We start from the raw sequence: 20,417 nt of genomic DNA, 5'->3' as shown, positions 1-20,417 counted from the left end.
TTTCAGTCAGCCACGTTATGTTCTGCTCATCCCACTCACTATAATAAACTCCATCAACTCTCACCGTGAGTCCTGCGTTTGGCTCCCTTCTTCTCTTCCTCTCATCCACACACAGGAGCTGACAGGAACTTTTTGAGCCCATAAACTTAAAATTAAAAATCATTTAAGTTTAAATTCTCAGAGATGCAGAAACTGTGGTGAGAGCAACAAAAATGACCTGGTGTGAAATTATAAATACATCCTTAAAATTACCTTTGTGTATATTTTTTAAAGGTATGTAATTGGTATAAATTTAAGTGACATGCACATGTGCTAATAAGTGAATATAGGTTTGGGGAAAGCTTTTACTCATATTTGTGATTATTTGTAGTTTGTGCTTTGTTGTTAAATGTGTTGTAATTTTGACCACTATTTTTTTTTATTTCATTATTTTTCTTTTTTCTCTCTCTTTTTATGAAAAGTGAAGTTAAAATTTTGTGTTCTCATAAAATGAAGAAAATCGAATAAAATGTCTTTTCAGAGCCTGAGGAGACATTGATGGATCCTTTTTGTTGACACATTTAATAAAAGTGTTCCCTCCTCATCAGTGACCTTCATGCTGAGAACATTAAAATGAGTCAAACAGAATGAGAGCAGCAGAGGTTCAGCCACTTGTTTGTTAATGAGGCTCAGAGTTTGAGGGAAATGTGTCATAGTCCCTGTGCCTCCCCGGTCGCTCATGTTGGCCATAGGTTTGTTTTGTTTTCTCTCCTGCTTGCCTGGGTGGAGCTCATTGTGGGCTCTCAGCCTTGGCCCTGGTCTGCGGTGATTACTACACCTGTTGCTAATCAGGCGGTGTCCCTCTTGCCTATTTAACGCTGCGGCACGGAGTAGTCGGGCCTGGATCGTTGAACCTCCCGTGTTTGTGCTCTCAAACTCAATTTTGACAGCCCTAAAGATTAATATCAGTTTTTACATGCTCCAGATGGCTCAGATAAAACTCGTCACTTTTCCACTACATTTTCCAACAACGTTTCAAAGAGCCAGAAATGGCAGACGGAAATGACGCAGGTCAAATCGTTTTTTTCACGCATGTGCAGTACAGGAACATAGTGTTTTCAGTGTGGACGTGGAGCGCTTAGACGAAAATGCTGTTTTCAAATTTATCCGGATTTGTGTAGATGTAGCGTCAGTCACAGGAGACATCCGACTGCTCTGAGGACTTTCACTACTTCAAGTACACCTTCTTGATTTCTTTGCAGGAACATTTCAGAGCACCGATAAAGATAATCAATAACACTCAGTCATGGAGACTGAAAAGTGTTTTCTTATTGTTTGTAATAGCTGTGTTCTTCCACAGGGTGGAGCTGTAAAGCACAGGGTTCGTACGGGTGCTTGAAATCCTTGAAAATGCTTGAATTCTAATGTCGTCTTTTCAAGGTTTGAAAAGTGCTTGAATTTCAGATGTGGTGCTTAAAAGTGCTTGAAAATGTAACTGTATTTCATTCACAATAAATAGCTATCTGATTGAATTGTTTTCTTATCAGATAGAGAAATAAAATGAGACGCAAAAGCAAAATTTGCCCGCCTGGGCTGCCTTGCGTCTGTTTCAATATGTGACCCCGCCCCTCCCTCGGACAGTCGGGGATGAGTGCGCTAACATACCTGTAGGTTCCTGTTTTAATGAGTGTTTGATGGAAAACAACAATGGCGGAGTTTGCGTTCTCCAATAGCATGATAGGTGAGTCCTAGTAAATAATTTTCCAGTACGCGTACGTTACACATGCTATTTTTTAAAATTATGGTTATTATTTTGCTAGCTATCAAACTCGCTGGAGAAATGATTGAAATGCACTGAGTGTGATGCAGTATGGCAGCGCTATTACGGAATATGCTGTGAACTTAGCTAACATTACTTAGCAGTAGTATGAGTTAATTTACTCAAGTGAAAGCTTTAAACATTAGCCCGATACATAACTAGCTAACTTAAGGCTTTCTGATTAACCCTCCGGGGTCGACGGACCCAGAGTCTCCATTTCAACTTGGGTCGAACGTGCGGACTTCAAGCTATATACCAGTTTTTAAATTGTGTTGATAGGTCACGTAAAACCGATGTTTTTTTTGGGGGGGGTTCTGAATAAAACAGTGGCGTTTACTCCGGGAAGAAACGGTAAAAACGGCGTTTTTTATGGAGAGCGCTAGCAAACACCCTTTGCTTGTGAGTGAAAAAAGAAAAAACACTCCTTCCCTATTGGTGGAAAAATGTACCATGTCGACCAATCAAAAAATGATACGGCAACGTGGTATTTGGTTGTTGGGAAGAGAGAGCGAGTGAGCGAAAAAGAGAGAGTTTTGATACGTGAGAGATTTGTGATGTTTATCATGTTTGGAGTTTCAAGTTAGTGTGTTATCTTGTGTAGTTAGTGTGTAGTGTAGTCGTTTTGTTTTGTTTTGTGTGTCAGTTCTACTAGCGAATGTCACAGTTGCTCTCCAAAAGTTGAATCTGTTCATCTGGACGTAGCGTTTTGTGGGAGAAACGTTTCGTCACTCATCCAAGTGACTTCTTCAGTCTCAGCTGACTGCAGGTTTCCCCAAATCTTATAAACAGTACATTTGCATAATGACTGAAACCAGCCCACTGAAGGAACAATGGGCTGTGAGGTCAGTTCCTTAATCATAATTATGCAAATTCCCATGACCATTGATCAACAATCACTGACAAAAACCCACTGATCAAAGAACACTGATCAATGGCCATGAGTACCATTCACAGAGAGTTGGGGAATGGCTGCAATCACAGCATTGTAAGATGGCGAAAGATGTACCCTTAGGCCCCCTCCTCGATTCAGAGATGGTCTTTCCCTTTTCACGTAAATGGCCTCCTTGTCTAGCGCGGAGTCAAGGAGGCCATTTACGTGAAAAGGGAAAGAAAAACGGGACGATTCCGTTTTTTACGGGACGGTTGGCAACTCTACTAACTAACCTTATGAATAAAATAAACTTCACTATCAGTAACATCATAGCACCCACCCAGCTGTAAACTCCGTCATGCTAGCTAGCACGCAGTATGAGTTATTGTAACTGACGGTAAAAAGTCAGCACAACGAAAATAAACTACACCTAAACTTGGTTTATATCTGACTCAGATAGACTGCAGGTCATAACTTCTTACCTGAAGTTCAGTTCACCTGACACTCGGACCGGCGGCCGCCTCGGGTCTCTCAGGGTTCGCCAGGGGCCAGGGTCGCCCAGGGTTGCAGACCCCTAGAGAAATCAAAGAGCATGATTCTCACAGTGCTCCCAGAGGTCTCCAGGTGAGAGAGGGAACAATGCAGGAGGTGAATGACAGCATCATCCGCTCCAATGCCAGGCTGGTAGGCAAACTGAAGTGGGCCCAGTGATGAGCTCACCAGGCACCGAAGCTAAGCCAGGACCAGTCGCTCCAACTGTAGCTGTTGAGGTCCTTGGGATGTGGAGTCTTTGGCACTGGTACAACACAGGAGGTTTTCCAGAGCTGTGGGACTCTCCCCAACCTCAGGTTCAGGTTGAAGATGCGCTCCATCACCCCACACAGTTGGTCTGCACAGGACCTGATAACCCTTGAGCTGATGCCATCTGGACCCACTGCCTTCTTGGCTTTAATCCTACTCAGTTCTCTCCTAATCTGGGTGGTTGAGAGAGACAGGCTGGAGCCTTGTGTTGAATGTGTATTGGATGCTGTTGTTGGTGGTGGTCAAAGGAGCTTGTAAAGAAAAGCGTCTGGACTTCTTTAAGTTGCTTGAAGACTTTTCACCTCTCATCCGAGAAGCTTCTTCAGTTCTAAGGTCAAATGGTGTTGAGTCCCAGATTTAAACCTAGTGGGAGTATCCCCCCAAAGAAGGACAAAAGGACCCCCTGATGATCCTCTAATCGCCTGAGCCAAGGTGTGAAAATGGGTGTGGGTCCCAATCAGCCAGGGTTACGGGTGAGCTCATTTTGAAACCTGGCCCCACCTTATCATGCGAATTCCTGAGGTCAGATGGCCCAGGATGTGAGTGGGCGTTAAGGCGTCTGGGGAGGGAACTCAAAACTGGATTATAGATGGCAGACAGTTGGTGTCGTAAACCACCGCCTCTGTTCAAAGATGGTCGCTCACAGTGGACATAGATGGCCTCTTTCACTCCTCTTTCAAACCATCTGTCCTCTCTGTCCAGAATGTGAACATTGGCATCCTCGAAAGAGTGACCTTTATCCTTAAGATGCAGATGGACAGCTGAGTCTTGTCCTGTGGAGGTGGCTCTTCTATGTTGTGCCATGCGCATGTGAAGTGGCCTTCACAAGTGGGCTTCCGGTAAACTTCAATGTTGAGGTTGCCATTCTCTTCAATGTGCACAGCGCAGTCCAGGAAAGTCAAACAGTTATCCTTTGTGTCTTCCCTGGTGAACTTGATGTTTTTATCCACAGCATTAATGTGCGCAGTGAAGGATTCCACTTCTTGTGTCTTGATTTTGACCCAGGTGTCATCTACATATCTGTACCAGTGGCTGGGTACTCTTCCTTTGAAAGAGCCAGGAGCCTTCCTTTCCACTTCCTCCATGTAAAGGTTGGATACAATCGGTGACACGGGGGAGCCCATGGCACAGCCATGTTTTTGTCTGTAGAAGCCTTTGTTGTATTTGAAGTATGTAGTGGTAAGGCAGAGGTCTAACAGTGTGCAGATCTGATCGGGTGTGAAGTTGGTCCTGTCTTCCAAGGAGCTGTCTTCTTGTAGTCGTTTTCTGACAGTCTCCACGGCCTCCGTGGTGGGTATGCAAGTGAAGAGAGAGAGTCCTTTTGTCCCTCTCGGGGGATACTCCCACTAGGTTTAAATCTGGGACTCCCCACCATTTGACCTTAGAACTGAAGAAGCTTCTCAGATGAGAGGTGAAACGTCTTCAAGCAACTTAAAGAAGTCCAGACACTTTTCTTTACAAGCTCCTTTGACTACGATGACCTGGATGACTGAGAACCTTCACAGACACGTTGTTGGTGGTGGGGAGTAGTGAGCAGGGTAAGTAGAGGAGGTGTGAAGTGACTGAGGTGTCAGGGTGGAACAGCACCAGTGGGGGTGGGTGAGTTTGCAGCTGATGTTGGATACTGTAGTCAAACCTGTTAAAGTAATTATTCAGTTCATTTGCCCACCTCACATCACCCCTGGGCAGAGAGTTCTGATCTTTGTGGCCCAAGATGGTTCTAAGGCCTCTCCAGATTTCGCTAACATTGTTTTACTGAAGCTGGTTCTCCATCTTCTGCCTGTAGCTGTCCTTCCCATTGCTTAGAAGGAGACATCCAGTGTCTGTGTGGGGGAGCCTCAAAACATGAACACTTGCCGCTGAAGGGACTGAACATGCTTCAACTTGGTGTGCTTACAGCCCACACTCACATTCCGGAAACCACTTGTAAATTTCCCAAAGTGCTTCAGTTCTTGCTCCAAGGCCATGTTAGGAATAAATGGAGGCACTCCCAACACAGTGATCTGGGTAGAGGGCACTGCGAGGGGTGAAACCTGCATAAATTCATCATTTAAATATATTTTGCTCAAGGAACAACAAGTAAGCCTGCAGTGCGAGCGAAGTGCTTTAATGGGGTGAAATGATACTATAAGGTCATTAACATAAGATGGGGTCTGATTATTCAAGTCACTGTATGTGAGGAGCAGGATTTAAATTCAATTCTAGATTTAGGGAGCCAAAGAAGGGAAGCCAATATAGGAGAAATATGCTCTCTGTTTCTAGTCCCTGTCAGTACTCTTGCCGCAGTATTTTGGATTAACTGAAGGTTTTTCAGGGAGTTTTTATGACATTCTGATAATAATTATTTACAGCAGTCCAACTTAGAAGTAATAAATGCATGAACTAATTTTTCAGTGTCACTCTGAGACAGGATATTTTGTAATTTCAGAGATATTGCGCAGAGAGAAGAAAGCAGTCTTACATATTTGTTTAATATGTGCATTGAAGGACATATCCTGGTCAAAAATGACTCCGTTCCTCGCAGTGTTACTGGAGGCCAAGGTAATGCCATCCAGAGTAAGAATCTGGTTAGATACCATATTTCTAGGAATTTTAGGGACAAGTACAATAACCTCAGTTTTATCTGAATTTAGAAGCAGAAAATTAGAGCTGCATCCTTAGGAGGACCCGGCCTTCGCGGTCTACGTGGGCCAGCTCCTTTGAAGACAGAGAAGGCTGGAGGTGTGAGGTTTGTGAAATGGGACAGTCTAGCCTCTGTTGCACTGCTCAGGTTGCCTAGCAACCATGATACTGACAGTTAGAAACGTTTCATACAGCAGTGACAGAAAAGAAGGACCAAAGTTTTTGTTCATTTATTTATTTTTACATGAGCTTTGTTTGATTTGATACGTATCTGAGGCTGAGACCACAGGAAAAAAAACATGATTGTTGGGCTTCATTTCTGTACTGAACAGTCATTTTAAGATTAGCTAGTAAATAACAATTAGCTAATGTTGTTCATGAGATTAAAGTCATCTCACTTTGGTAATGTAAATATACTGTCCCAAATATTAAAGTTACTATTATATTAATCATTATTTGTTATTACAGCAGTGAACTTAAACTCTGTGTCAAATATTGAGCTTCAGTAAAGATTCAAGTTGCATTTATTTAATTTTTCTATCACCTTAAATCTTCACTCAAAGACAAGTATCTTTGACGGTGTATATACAGATGTATTATATATAAGAGACAAACATTGTTCTTTTAATATGTTGGAATTACTAAATTTGGCCCAATGCTTACATATATGTATAAAATGAAAATGTACGAGCTGTGATAACTGTTTCTGATAGAATGAAGATCAGACTGATATATGAAATATTCCTTTACTTGGTGAGAAAATCAGACCATGTCATAACTGCTTTAAGTCATACAGAATAGATATCAGAGCCTTAAACAGGCTGACTTCTGCTAAATGGGTCAAACTGGGCAGAAAGTATACAAACACATAACATCCTTATAGAATATGATGTAACACTATAGATCAACTTACCTCAGAATATATAAAGCATATAAACCAATGACTGTAGAAAACATGGACAACGCGACAACTTCCCAAAAAGTTGTCCCATCCGCCTCCTCCACGTTAGCGGATAGGACTGGGGTCAGACTAAAATAAATAAATTCTGCCCAGATATTTTTTTTCCCAAAGAATCTTTCTTTTATTATCAATAGTTCTCATCACGCTGATTTATGTTCAAGGTGTCTCCTTACCCATAAGTTTGATTCCAATTCCTATCACAGTGATGTTAAACTGGGGTATAACGTCATCATAAAAGCTTTGACTGGCAGCTGGAGTCATGGAGAAACTTGTGTATCTGTTCGGGAATAGCAGACAGAGCGTAGGCTCTGAGAAGAGGGCCAGAGTTTACGCAACAAAACGACGACCGACTGTTTTAACCTGACAGACTGAGTTGTTTTTCAGTAAACTGGACTACCCGACAGAAGGACCCGAGGCCCCACCGCACTAAGTTAAACATGTCAGTAATCAAATCAAATCACTTTTATTGTCAAATCACATGTGCAGGTACACCGGTACAGTACATGCGAGTGAAATTCTTGTGTGCAAGCTCCACAAGCAACAGAGGTGTGCAAAAATACAATAACATAAGAACAAGCAAAATATAAGAATAGGTAAGCTAATCCATAACTGACATCCTTAGCTGGGTCCTGAGACCTAGCTAGCTAAGATGAGCACTCGGCTGTCAGGGAAACTTGTTTTGTAAAGTTCGTTTAGCTAATCCGTGCAGGTGAATGGATTTACCCTGACTAAAGAAATCAAGAGAAACGCCCCGGGCTGCTCAGTCACTAGCTAATTACCATTACTGTAACTTTAGTACAAGTATTATACTGTAAAAGCAACAGGCTGTACTCTGCTTCAGCTCCTGTGCAGAGCTGATTATGTGCATGTATATGTGCAAACAGCAGCATTTTTTCAGTCTCTTGCCACATCTATAAAGACAGTAACGCCATTTTTAAAAAAAGAAAAAAAAAGCTTGTACTTCAGTAACTCCTAATTAATCAGTAACTATGGATTAAACTGTAGAACTGAAAAAATGTAAGAGAAGAGCTTCAGATCCTGAGTGTGTGAGGACAGAGAAGGATCAGCTTTATTTCAATTTTGAGGGATAAAATGTATATTTGAGTTTGTGATGGTTCTGTTCTCTTTGTGATTACAGGAGCTGCTGAAGATTTCCTGTGAGGGAGCTGCTGGTGAAGATCATTAGGTCCTCCTTGACCATGAGCTTCAGTCTGTCTGATGTTTCTGAAATGATGCCTCTCTCAGTGGGTCAACAGAACATCTGACAGAGGACAGCTGTGACGAAAGAAAGGGAAAAAGTTTCTTCAAACCTCTGGACCCAGAAAACCCGGCTAAGTCCTGAGGGTCTCCCTCACTAGTTTCTCCCCAGGGTGACTGTAGCTTAGGATTAGTGATGGGATTTCTGGCTCTTTTTAGAAAACTGGCTCTTTCGGCTCGGCTCACTAAAAAGAGCCGGCTCTTTCGGCTCCGAACCGGCTCTTCAGGTTGTTTTGTTGCTTTAATTAATTTATTATTAACAATAATATAAAATTATGCACAAAAGGAATTACTAATGTAATATGTTAGTGGTTTTATTTATATATGTTTATATATAAATATATGTGGTGGCCCCTAGAGACAAAACACGTACAAACTCCAAAACACATTTCTAGCGTTAACTGAACTTCCAAAACAGAGCTACCTAGATCACTTAAATTACACAATTGAAAGCATATGTGTATTGTTTGTGTATTTATACACAAGCACTCATATATATTCAAATAATTAAAAAAAAATTTCATTTATCTGTTACTACCACACACCAAATCTGGTCATTGGTACTTGCTGGCTTGTGTAACCACTAGGTAACAAAGCTCAACACTGCGCCTAGCATCCTGGAGCACTTCTGTTGTGTTTTGTACGTGCTTCAGAGTTTTTACGTGTTTTGGAGTTTGTACGTGCTTTGTCTCTAGGGGCCACCGTAAATATACTTTTATTCATTCACTCCACATAAAATGTAATAAATAAATAATATAATACAAAAACCAACTAGTCACATTTCAACTTTTAACTATTTACATTTTCAGCTTTTTCCTTTTAAACAAATTTAAAGTGAAACAACACAAAACACTGCAAACCACAACACAATTAAATATAAATTAAAATATGAAAACAAAAAGTAGATGCATATTCTCTGTCATATGGACCTGCATGAATAAACTTTCTGAATCCTTTATCATCTGCAACTGAAAATAGTTGTGGAGGATTACTATACCTTTCTAATGTGACGCTGTTGTCCCTGGCTCTCTCTTTCCCTCCCGCCTTGTTCCTCTGCTACTGCGAGTGTAACTACCGCCCCTCCCCCCTCTGCCCAGCGCAAAGCACAAGGCTTGCGTGCGGAGTGAAGCGGGAAAAAAGAGCGACAGAGAGGGTGAGAGAAAGAAAAAAAAAAAACACGGCTCGCGATAAGGAGCTGGCTGGCGTCGGTCACATCAAAGATCCGGCTCTAAAAGCTGTTTCGTTCGCGACCGACACATCACTACTTAGGATATAATATGGACTCTATTATTAAATGAAAAGAACAAATTACAGTACACTACTGAAACCTTCTGCTGCTGTTTTTAAAGTTTCCATGTTACCAGGCTGTAGAGGGCTCTGAAGATTTAAACAGTTTTAGATCCATTACACTCACAGTCTTATGTTAAAATCTCAAAGGACAGCATTATATTTCTGATATTAACAGTAACTTAGCTGATCTCATCTCTGTCTAAAAATGCAAGCATTCAAGCGACACCTTGTAGAGCACTCAAACTCCAACTTTATTGTTGACTTCCTGTCCCGGAACCCCCTTTCACAATAGAACAGGTTATACTCAAACAGATTACACCACATCCTCCTTTCACTGAAAACATCAAACTCACAAGAACATATAGGCATATATGAAAGCTGTACTCTTTTTTTTTTCTTAGAACCTTTTATAGAAACTTTTCTTTCTCCTCACCCTTTTGCTTTACTTTTGAACCCCCGTCTTTTTTGTTGTTGTTGTTGTTTTATTTTCACAAGTCCATGCTTTGTTATTCAATTTAAAATATTACTCCTTACATTCAAAACATTAATAAATTAGCGCCGAGCTATCTTAGTGAACTTCTCAAGCCACATACTCCTGCTAGAACACTTAGATCCGCCACTCAACTACTTCTGACGCAACCTAGATCTTGGCTGAAGTCCCAGGGTGACCGTGTGTTTGCTCTGGCTGCCCCGGTACTGTGGAATACCCTTCCTCTTGATATCCGCGCCCCTGATTCTATTGCACTGTTTAAATCACGACTAAAACCCCACTTATTCAATCTTGCCTTTCCCTCTAGTTAACATTTCTTTTATGATTTTATATTATGCACTTTTATGCTCATTTAATTCCTTGTTTGTTCTGTATCTGTTGCTTTCCTATTTATCAGTGACAGCTATCTGCTTACATACCTAGTACTTGCTTTGGTCCTGTTTCTATTATCTTCCTTTTATTCTCTATGTTACTTGTTAAGCACCTTGGCACACCCTTGGTTTTTAAGTGTGCTTTATAAATAAAGTTTATTATTATTATTATTATTAGTAGTATTTGTGGTTTTATGACAGCCCTGCCATCCCTAGTTCTGACAGGACCTGGGTCAGCTGACTTAGGAAAACAGGAACTCCAGCAACACTTGAGGAAAGAAGAACAGCTTTAATAATTGACCAACGCGTTTCGGCTTGTGGCCTTCATCAGAGTCATAGTAAAACATTGTAAAAAAATAGCTTAAATACAAGACAGGAAAGAGAAAAAAATTCAAATTAACCAGTCAAAACTTCACAGATAGGTCAGCTGACATATCATAAGTAGGTATTGGTTAATTGGTTAAGTCACGCCCAAGTAGATGTTGGACTAGAACATTAATGATGAGGAGGAGAGGGGGGTGACATAACCTCCATATGTCTGAAAATAATACATGCATGAATAGCATAAGAAGGATACTATAAATATACACACGGGTCAAAAAAAAATAAAATAATAATAATAATAATAAAACCACCAAGGGGCAGTCTTTAATGGTAAAAGCACGTTTGAATTGGAAAACAAGATTATGTCAACCTTAGGAACATTTATATTTTTTTACAATGTTTTACTATGACCCTGATGAAGGCCACAAGCCGAAACGCGTTGGTCAATTATTAAAGCTGTTCTTCTTTCCTCAAGTGTTGCTGGAGTTCCTGCTTTTTTAATTCTTTCATCTTCTCCATGCACCTTGGAAGCAGGTGTGCCAGGATTTTTTGCTGTGATTCAGCTGACTTAGGAGACAGAGCTGTAGGCGCCGACAGGTTTGAAGCAGGCAGGATGTTCTCTGTTGCACTAACTGGCGTACTTGGGGTTTGTAACTTTGGTGTGACATCTGGCAATGGCTGGAGGTGATGCCTATTCCTCTTGATGGTTCCTGAAGGGGTCTCCACAATATATGAGCGGGATGTGGAGTGAGAGGAGACAGTCCCTTCACACCTAGTGTCTGTAATCTACACCGGTTGTCCCGGTGAGAGTGGGGGAAGTTTCACACGATGTCTCCTGTTGTACGCAGCACTGTCCTTCATTACTCTCTATCTCGCTTTTGTCAACACTGTAGCACTGTTGGGCAGGCTGGGATTGAGCAAAGAAGGAAGCTTGGGAGCTGGCGTGCATAGTCTTCGTCCCATTAGTAGTTGCGCTGGGCTATATCCATTAGCCAATGGGGTTGCTCTGTAAGCTAGAAGTGCAAGATATGTCTTTTGCTTTCTTTAGTAGTCTTTTCACATTTTGGACATGACGCTCAGCCTCACCGTTGCTTTGCGCAAATCTTGGACTGCTTGTTACATGCCTGAACCCATAAGCTGCTGTGAAGTTTTTGAACTGTTGGCTTGAAAACTGAGGTCCATTGTTGCTGTAGAGAAGTTCTGGAATCCCGTGTCTGGAAAAGATTGACTTTAGATGCACTATAACATCATCTGATCTTGTGGGAGTCAGTTTGACTAGTAGTCCACCAGAAGTACATAGTTGCTGTCAGGGATGGACTGAGACTAAAAATCAGCCCTAGACTTTGACTGGGCCCGGCCCAAAGTAATCGGCGTGTGGAAACTCGGAAACAATAATGCTTGGCATGAGTGTTACAAGACTTTAATTGTGGTTTATGCTATCAAACCATCAAAATTATAGCAACAGTGCTGATGTTGACTAGATGTTGTATTAAAAGTATATTATTCTAGATTAGATAGACTAGAACTAGACTAGATTAGATAGTTGAAATGCAGTGTGTGTCTTTCCCTGCTCTCGGTCTAAGCTCAACCTAAAAAAAAAATGATGGAATGGATTTAAAAAAAGGTTTTCTGCCAAGATAGCATGGCATAGATTATATAACATGCTGTTATATAATCTATTCCATGCTGTCTTAAAATGATAAGCCTACTAATTTATGCAGTAACTACTCTTGCTGCACAAATAATACCACATCTAAATGAAAATGAACCATTACAAATGTAACTTCTGTATTTAAAATCTTCAAAGTTTGTAAGCATTAACTGTAACACTACCAACCTTTTTACGTAAAAGCACAACTTATTTCTTAATATTATCTACTGCATGTGGCCTTTTACACCTAAAATGTTGAAGTTTAGCTGTTTTAACTACTGTAATCATAAAAAAAATTTGCAACCTAAACATCACTTCCTAACATCGTCCCTAGCAAATAACTGTTTCTCCTCTTATGTTCCATACTTACTTGCCCTGGATCTGCTTGTGGAACCAGCTCATCTTTCTGTCCCTCATAACTGCTGGCATGTTGCTGTGTAGCTGTCTTCCTGACTTCTTCACTGCTGCAAACCTGCTGCAAGGTGCTGCTGCTGGGTGTGCTGCTAAATATGTCGGTTAGTCTGTGACATTTAGAGGCTTCAGCATCTAATGCCCGCAATTATTTTTTCCCCTTCCTTCTCAGCCTCACCCTTTTGTTTCCTTTTTTTAGTTGCAGCCGCGTTTGGCATCATTTCTTTCCACCTTCTTTGCCTCCTACTCCACTTCTTCTTCTTCTTGCCTGGCGGCCACAGTCAATCCAGCCACAAGAACACCTGGCATCCAACTTAGAGGTGCAATGCTGCCCCCTAGAGTACTGGAAGAGATTAGTGGGGGGAAAAACAGGTGTTGAAAGCATGCGTGGAGAGTGGTGGGCCGGCCCACCGGCCTTCCTGGAGTACCGGCCGTTCTGTGATTCTCCAGAATCCACAGATGCCCAGTCCGGCCCTAGTTGCTGTTGTTAAACATAAAAAGGTCTGTTCCGAGAGCCATGGTCTCTCAGGGAGTTCGCTTGGCATTAAAGGTTCCACTAGGTTGGTACACTCTTTGATGCAGATGGTGCAGTTTTTCAGAAGCTCATTTATTTGCCCACTCAGACCGGGCCACCATACTGTCTCCCTGGCTCTCTCTCTGCTTCTAGACATTCCCTGATGTCCCTCATGTAGGGCAATGAGGACAGAGTGGCGCATAGCAGTAGGAATCACTAGTCTCGTGCCTTTCAGTAACAGATTGTCGTGTACTGTTAAGGTGTCTCTGTGTGGCCAACAGTGTTGGTCAAGTTACTTGAAAAAAGTAATCAGTTACTAATTACTGATTACTTCCCCCAAAAAGTAATCCCGTTACTTTACTGATTACTTATTTTCAAAAGTAATCAATTACTTAGTTACTTAGTTACTTTTTAAAAACACGATTTACGACCTGAACAGGTAATAAAGCGATAGATCTTTCAGCCCAATTCTACGTTTTCTGCATAATTCATCATACAAAATGTAATCAAATGGAAAAGTCTCTTTTTAAAACTTGTTTTATTAGTTTTAATCTTTTAACTTTATGCATCAAGCAAAAATTAAATTATATGCAACATTCTCTGACTGGAAGAAATTTGTTTAACATTTAAACCTATTTTCTGCACATTCCAGCACATAAAATAAAAAAATTTTTATGTTTACACTCACTCTTTCAAATAGATGCAAGTAAAACACAGCAGAAAATAAATAAAATCAAAGACTAGCGGTCCTGTTGCTCTATTTTCACCTGTAAAGCAGGACTAGGGTAGGCGGAGGAGGTTTACCCTGGTGCAGGTGTGCTGCAGCGGTCAGTGGAAGAATCCGCGAGTTTCTCTGTGAATTTCACATTACGTCGTAGTACACTCGGTGCTTGCTTGGAAGTTTAGGGGTTTTTTCGCTGTAAAAAGAAGTTTTCTTCCCACGCACAACGGACACTAATGTTTTTGTCACTTTTTATGGAATCAAACTCAAAATAAGGTCAGTACTTCCACGCTTTAAACGCTGCATGCTACACTCTGTCCCGCACTCGATATATTATGATCTGCAGACAGCTGTTGTCACGAACGTCGCACTCGCTTACGTCACTGTCATGAGACGTTCTCGCAAAAAATCACGGTTTTAGTAACGCAGTAACGCAGCGTTCCTACGTGAAAGTAACGGTAATCTAATTACCGTTTTTGCAATAGTAATCCCTTACATTACTCGTTACTTGAAAAAAGTAATCAGATTACAGTAACGCGTTACAAGTAACGCGTTACTGCCCATCTCTGGTGGCCAATATGCTTTAATTGGGCCTGTGAGATGGCTGTTTTCTGGCCAGCTGCTCTGACAAAAAGCCCTGACTTCTGAGCATATGCTGTCAGTTTTAAGCTGTTCGTTTAACTGTGTGATGTACAGTGGCTTGCAAAAGTATTCGGCCCCCTTGAACTTTTCCACATTTCGTCACATTACAGCCACAAACATGAATCAATTTTATGTTGAGCTAGTAGGCATGCTTTTGACTATTTCAACCACATATATATTTATGTCATCCAACAGCTCAGCTGTAGCCTTAGAATCAGGGTGTTGATTAAGTGGTGCACGTGACAGTGCGTCTGCTGTTAGGAGTACTTTGCCTGGAGTGTGTGAGATGGTGTAAATGTACCTCATGAGCCTTAAGCTGGGCATACACTGTGCAATTTTTTTCAGTCGCGTTATTCAGCTTCTGCTCAAACTGCACGATTGACTCACAGGGGTTAGAAGTTCGTCGGTCACGATGCAGGGTCTCACACTATACAGCCCGATGCTCTGATGCGACCTGAGTGCTCACACTGTGCGTCCATAACATGAAGGTTATAACACAAAATCTGTCTCTCGCTCTCCCTCTGTCTTTCACTCACACAGACACACACACCACCACCATCAACTTTGCAATATTGTGTGCAACAGTGTGCAGGAATGAAACGGTCCTTAAGACATGAGAAAAAGGAGAAGTGATTTTTGTTTGTATGAAACTTAAGAGTTTTTAGGGAAGTTGAGCTGCAGCATTTGTTGGGTGGAGTGGAAGAAAAGAAATGCACTAAAACTGCAAGTCATGCCAGTGCATCCAGAGCAAAGGGGGGCGGCCTAAGGAGGAACATGACATGTCCATAGATGGTGTTTCTGTCCGGAAGATGTCTAGACATCTCTGGACAGGTTCATAGAGGTGTATAAAGATGGGAGGCAAAAGCACAGAGTAGCTTTTTTCCTCTAGTCCCGGGCCGGTGAGTAGGATGCGAGAAGACTGAAGATCTGCGGTGAAAAGACTTACCGTGTGTTCACACCGAACGCGATAGACGCGAACAAAAACGCGCCAGATGCCCCTAGTTGGTTAGAACAGTTTACATGGCTGGAGTATTCTGTTGTGAGGAACTTGGCTTTCTGTTTTTCATGTCGCATATTTGGGAAGCAGAATACTTTAAAAAAAGATGGCCTCAGTCATTCAGGGATCTGCAATTGGAAGAGGGCTTTAAATGCCTTTAGGGAGCACGAAAAGAGTTCCAGCCATTCGTCTTCTATGATCTGCTGGCACAGCCTTAAGACCACAAAAAACCAAGGTGACGTTGTTGAGCAACTTAGATCAGCAAGCGCAGCAGAGATTTCAGAGAGACGACAGTATCTCCACAGGATCTTAGCTGTAACAAGTTTCCTTGGAAAACAAGGAATACCATTCCGTGGCCATGATGAGCAGGAATCCACCAGTCATAATCAAGGGAACTTCCTTGAGTGCATGAAGCTGCTGAAAACATTTGATCCATTTTTGAAAAATTACAGTCCTGTCCCACATACTACCTATCTGTCTCATTTTTCACAAAATGAGATGATAACCAGTATTTCACATGAAATAACTGGAAATATACTGTAGTTAAAGAGATGAAGGAAGCTAAGATGTACTCTGTTATGGCTGATGAGGCTAGAGATGGGCACACGAAACAGCTTGCAGTGTGTGTACGTTTTGTGTCATGTAAAGGCCATGTCAAAGAATGTTTTCTTGGTCTACAGAAACTAGAAAGGTTTGATGCACAGTGCATTACAGACACTATTGAGGAGCTGTTGCAGTATCACACACTCAGTGACTTACTTTGTGTTGCTCAATCCTATGATGAGGCATCTGTCATGAGTGGTCCTGTGGGTGGTGTGCAAGCCCGTTTCAGACAGAGACACCCTGAGGCAGTATATGTGCACTGCTATGCACATGAGCTCAACCTTGTCCTTTGCCATACATGCAAAGCTATTCCAGCTGCTTCTGACTTCCTTGGACTTTTGGAAAATGTCTACACATTTTTTAACACCTCCCTGGTAAACCACACAAAGTTTAAGGAACTGCAAAAGGACCTTGGACTGTTTGCGTCTGAGCTTGTTCAGCTCTCTAACACAAGATGGGCCTGCCAAGTAAATTCCATCAAAGCCCTTCTCAACAACATTTCTGCAGTTTTAGCAACTCTCGAAGCCACAAACACTCCTATTGCTAAAGGGATCTTGTCCAAGCTGTCAAAACCCAAGACTGTGTACATGTTAATCATGTTCTCACAGCTGCTTGGCATCACTGAAGGCCTGCACTGCTACCTGCAGGGAGAAAGGCTAGACATGGGCAAAGCTGTGGAGTACAAGATGTCGGTAGTTGATACACTAAGTAAACTGCGCACAGAGGCTGCTGCTGAGGAAATATTTGAGAAGGCCATGGACATTTGTGGAAGCTACAACATCCAGATTCCTCAGGGGGCACGACACAAACAGAAAAGACTTGAAGGATTTGTACTTGAGTCCAGGTGTGGTGCAACACCAGATCTCACAAGCTCAGCAGAGTTTAGGTACGAGATATTCTTTCCTTGTTTGGACCGAATGTTGCAGGAGCTAGCAGACAGATTTTCTGGGGCAGGACAGAAAATAATGGAGGGCATTCAGGCACGCAATCCATCCTCCCCAACATTCCTTTCCGAAGATGCCTTAAAACCCATTGCGGCACACTGCCATGTGACGATAAAGCCTGAAGAACTTGTTGTGGCAAAAAACTTCATGAAAAGAAAAATGGAAAAAGAGGACATTTGCGACATCACAACTGCCTTCCACTTGCTTGACGAGGACATGTTCCCAACTCTGAAGGTCATCTTTAGAATTGCACTAACCATTCCTGTCAGTAGCTGCAGCTGTGAGCGCTCTTTTAGTGCCTTGTGTCGTCTCCACATGTGGCTAAGGAGAACCATGGGAAAAGAGAGGCTGAATGATTTGGCCATATTATCTATTGAAAAGGAGTACTTGGATAATGTTGACCCTGAAAATGTCATTGATAGGTTTGCAAAACCATGCGCAGGGGTTTTCCCACACCTGTCACATGATCTCTCATTTGATGTTTTGTCCTTTTTGGGGCAATTTCTTTGTCTGCGGGGCTTTCCGGGGAAATGACGTCACTTCCGGTTTCGGACAAGTAATGGCGGACATGCGATATTTCGTGCTGACAACTATTCCAACGTCGAAGTGTTTTGAACAGCTGATCGGATCGGCAAAGCGTGTTTTTGCTTTTTATGCAATTTTTGCAAAGCTACATGTGGAAGGAAACTGTGACCTAGGGCAAGCTGATGGCATAAGATGTAAGTACAACTCCTCCAATTTCATATGCAAAAAAATTATTGTGCTAGCTTGGTTTTAAAGGGTTAACAGCATCCTGCCATGCAGGTACATTTGTTCCTAAACATCAGGATCCCTCATCGAGTGGGAAAAAAGTTAGCGTTCATCCTCCAGCTTCACTGTGTTTATATTATGCTAACCATAGCTGTGTAGCTAGCAACCACGCAGCACATCATTATATACCAGCTAGCCCAACTTCAGTAACCCTACAAACGCCACTGCTGTTTTAGTTTTCTGTCTTCATTTGTGTTGGAAGTGATAGCAGAGCTGTACGTTTAAATTTTTGCAGTGGCAGTTAAACTGATGGATTTTTGGATTTCACGTCCTTCCTTCGTGGTTCGTGCACGTCAAAACTCAGTTTACTCTTCGTGACGTTTCGCCCAACGACACGAAATACCATCATAAGGTGGTCTTGCTGGATCCGCTGTCCACCCACTGTGTAATGACCCTCCTCCGGGATCCCAGCCCAAGGGAAATACACCGCTCTCAATGTGCTGCTGCTGCGGTGCGACTCCCTCTCCGATGCAGAGTGGCCAAGAAACTACTCTCTCTCTCGGGCCTGGGTGATGGTGCCGCTCTTGAGCTCATGGAGAGCACGCTTTTCTTGCTACGGATGACGGCGGATTCCTCTTCACTCACGTCTTCCTCTGACAGTTGGGGGTGTGCGCTGGCCTCGCCAACTCCCCACTGCTGGCCGCAAAGGATTTCCACTCACTTGCAGAAGAAGCAGATCGCATTCTCCTGGCTACCAGGAGCTTCGGCATCCAGGTGATAGTTCCCAACTCACCGACGACATCTCCTGCGCCCCTACCGATTCTCCTGGGGGCCTCCAACTCGTCGATGGTGGCTGGGACCATGGCACCGCGGCACCACAGAAAAGGGCTGTGTTTTTACGATCAGTGTGACAGCGCCGTGCCGCCTTTGCAGGGAAACGAGCCTGCCAGCGCTCCGTAGCGGCTGCGACCGCTGGCAATAAGGAAAGGCTACTCTTTATAGAGGACTCACACTCGGGTGCACGTTTTCTGGTTGACTCCGGCTCCCAGAAGAGCCTCAGGAACTCTCGTGTTGTCTTTGCATGTCCCCACAATGGTATATTATTCAATTTAAAAAAAAATATTGAGATTTCCTGCGTACCACCAGAGAGAGCCCCCTTAATTGAATGAGTCGTCAGTTGCGGTAAATAAACTGGAGCAGCCGGCTACGTAAAAAGTGTAGGGGAGTGTGTTTGCGGTCACATCCTGAGGGTGTGTGGGCGAGAGCATGACACAGTCATTCCACCTCAAGTCACAACTGCGTAGACTCTGGCTCCAAAAATGCTTGATGTCAGCCTCCACAAGCGGGATATTTTGGCTTCATTTTTGCACAACAGGAGGAAGTGCTGTCGCGTTGTTCATGTTTTCTACAGTCACTGATATAAACAATTACAGCAATATGATGCAACAAACACAGCAGTGCTACTAATCCAAAATACTCAAAGCTTCATTTAACTGACAAAAACATTTATTTTTAGCTCCATTCTGCTGCTGATACATACTTTAGGTTTCTGAATATTAAACTTGTTTCTGCCTTTCATAGTGTGTAACTTGAAGGCCCTGAGTACTTTCTCCCACAGTGAAAACACTGACAAATGATAAAATTATTTGAACATTACCTAATAAGACTGATTCAGGACAGACAATTAGTTATTTTAAACTTTTCTAGCAGTCCTTCACAAACAGGGAACAGTCTGTCTATTCTCTCTATCTGTCAGGTGCTGCTGGCTCTTCCTCCTCCTCTTCCTCACACACTGCTGAGTTTGTCCTGGTGGATCATCAGGGGTGCAAAGCCTCGCAGATGATGTGCAGCAGTGGGTCCCTCAGTCTGTCCTCACTCTGGGCACTTGCAGTTGTCACACATGGAAATTAAATGTGTGATAAGCTGCAGGATTCAAACACAAGTGTAACTTATAAATACATGTTCATACTTTTATTACACAATCAGAGAGAAAGAAAAAGAGAGAGAGAGTGCAGGACAGACAGACAGGTGACAGTCTCAGGTGTATACACTGCTACAAAACAGCACAAGAGAAGGAGGATTTATATGGGCAGAAATCTGTGCCATCAGAAACTGAATTTGAATAAGTTAAATTTGAATTTGAATTGCTCAGATTGAATCTGAATTGTAACTTGAATAAATGCTTTTGAAAACTGAATTTGAATTAGTCTAATTTGAAATTCAATTTATTGGTTTGAAAATGATCATCACTAAATTGAAATTGAATTTTATATTTTGGAAATGAATTCATTTGCTTTGAAACTGCATTTTATCCTTTAAAAATTCAGCTCTCGAATAATTTCAGTTTCACTCTCACCATTCAGTTTCAGTTCTACAATTCAGTTTTTTGGAACTTACAT

The 20,417-nt window shown here is 42.2% G+C and overlaps 1 long non-coding RNA gene across 1 annotated transcript; it reads right to left on the bottom strand.

Annotated features, from left to right (window-relative positions):
• Positions 1-8,003: 8,003 nt before the first annotated feature.
• LOC112847282 (uncharacterized) lies at positions 8,004-9,362 on the bottom strand. Its single transcript, XR_003220736.1, has 2 exons — positions 9,308-9,362; positions 8,004-8,328 (listed from the first exon to the last, which is right to left on the bottom strand). It is a non-coding gene; the product is annotated as an uncharacterized LOC112847282 (long non-coding RNA).
• Positions 9,363-20,417: the final 11,055 nt, after the last annotated feature.

This window comes from Oreochromis niloticus, linkage group LG7, assembly GCF_001858045.2.
Source record: "Oreochromis niloticus isolate F11D_XX linkage group LG7, O_niloticus_UMD_NMBU, whole genome shotgun sequence".
NCBI lineage: Eukaryota > Metazoa > Chordata > Actinopteri > Cichliformes > Cichlidae > Oreochromis > Oreochromis niloticus.
Note: the sequence above shows the minus strand (reverse complement) of the source record. Positions and strands in the feature narration are given on the sequence as shown.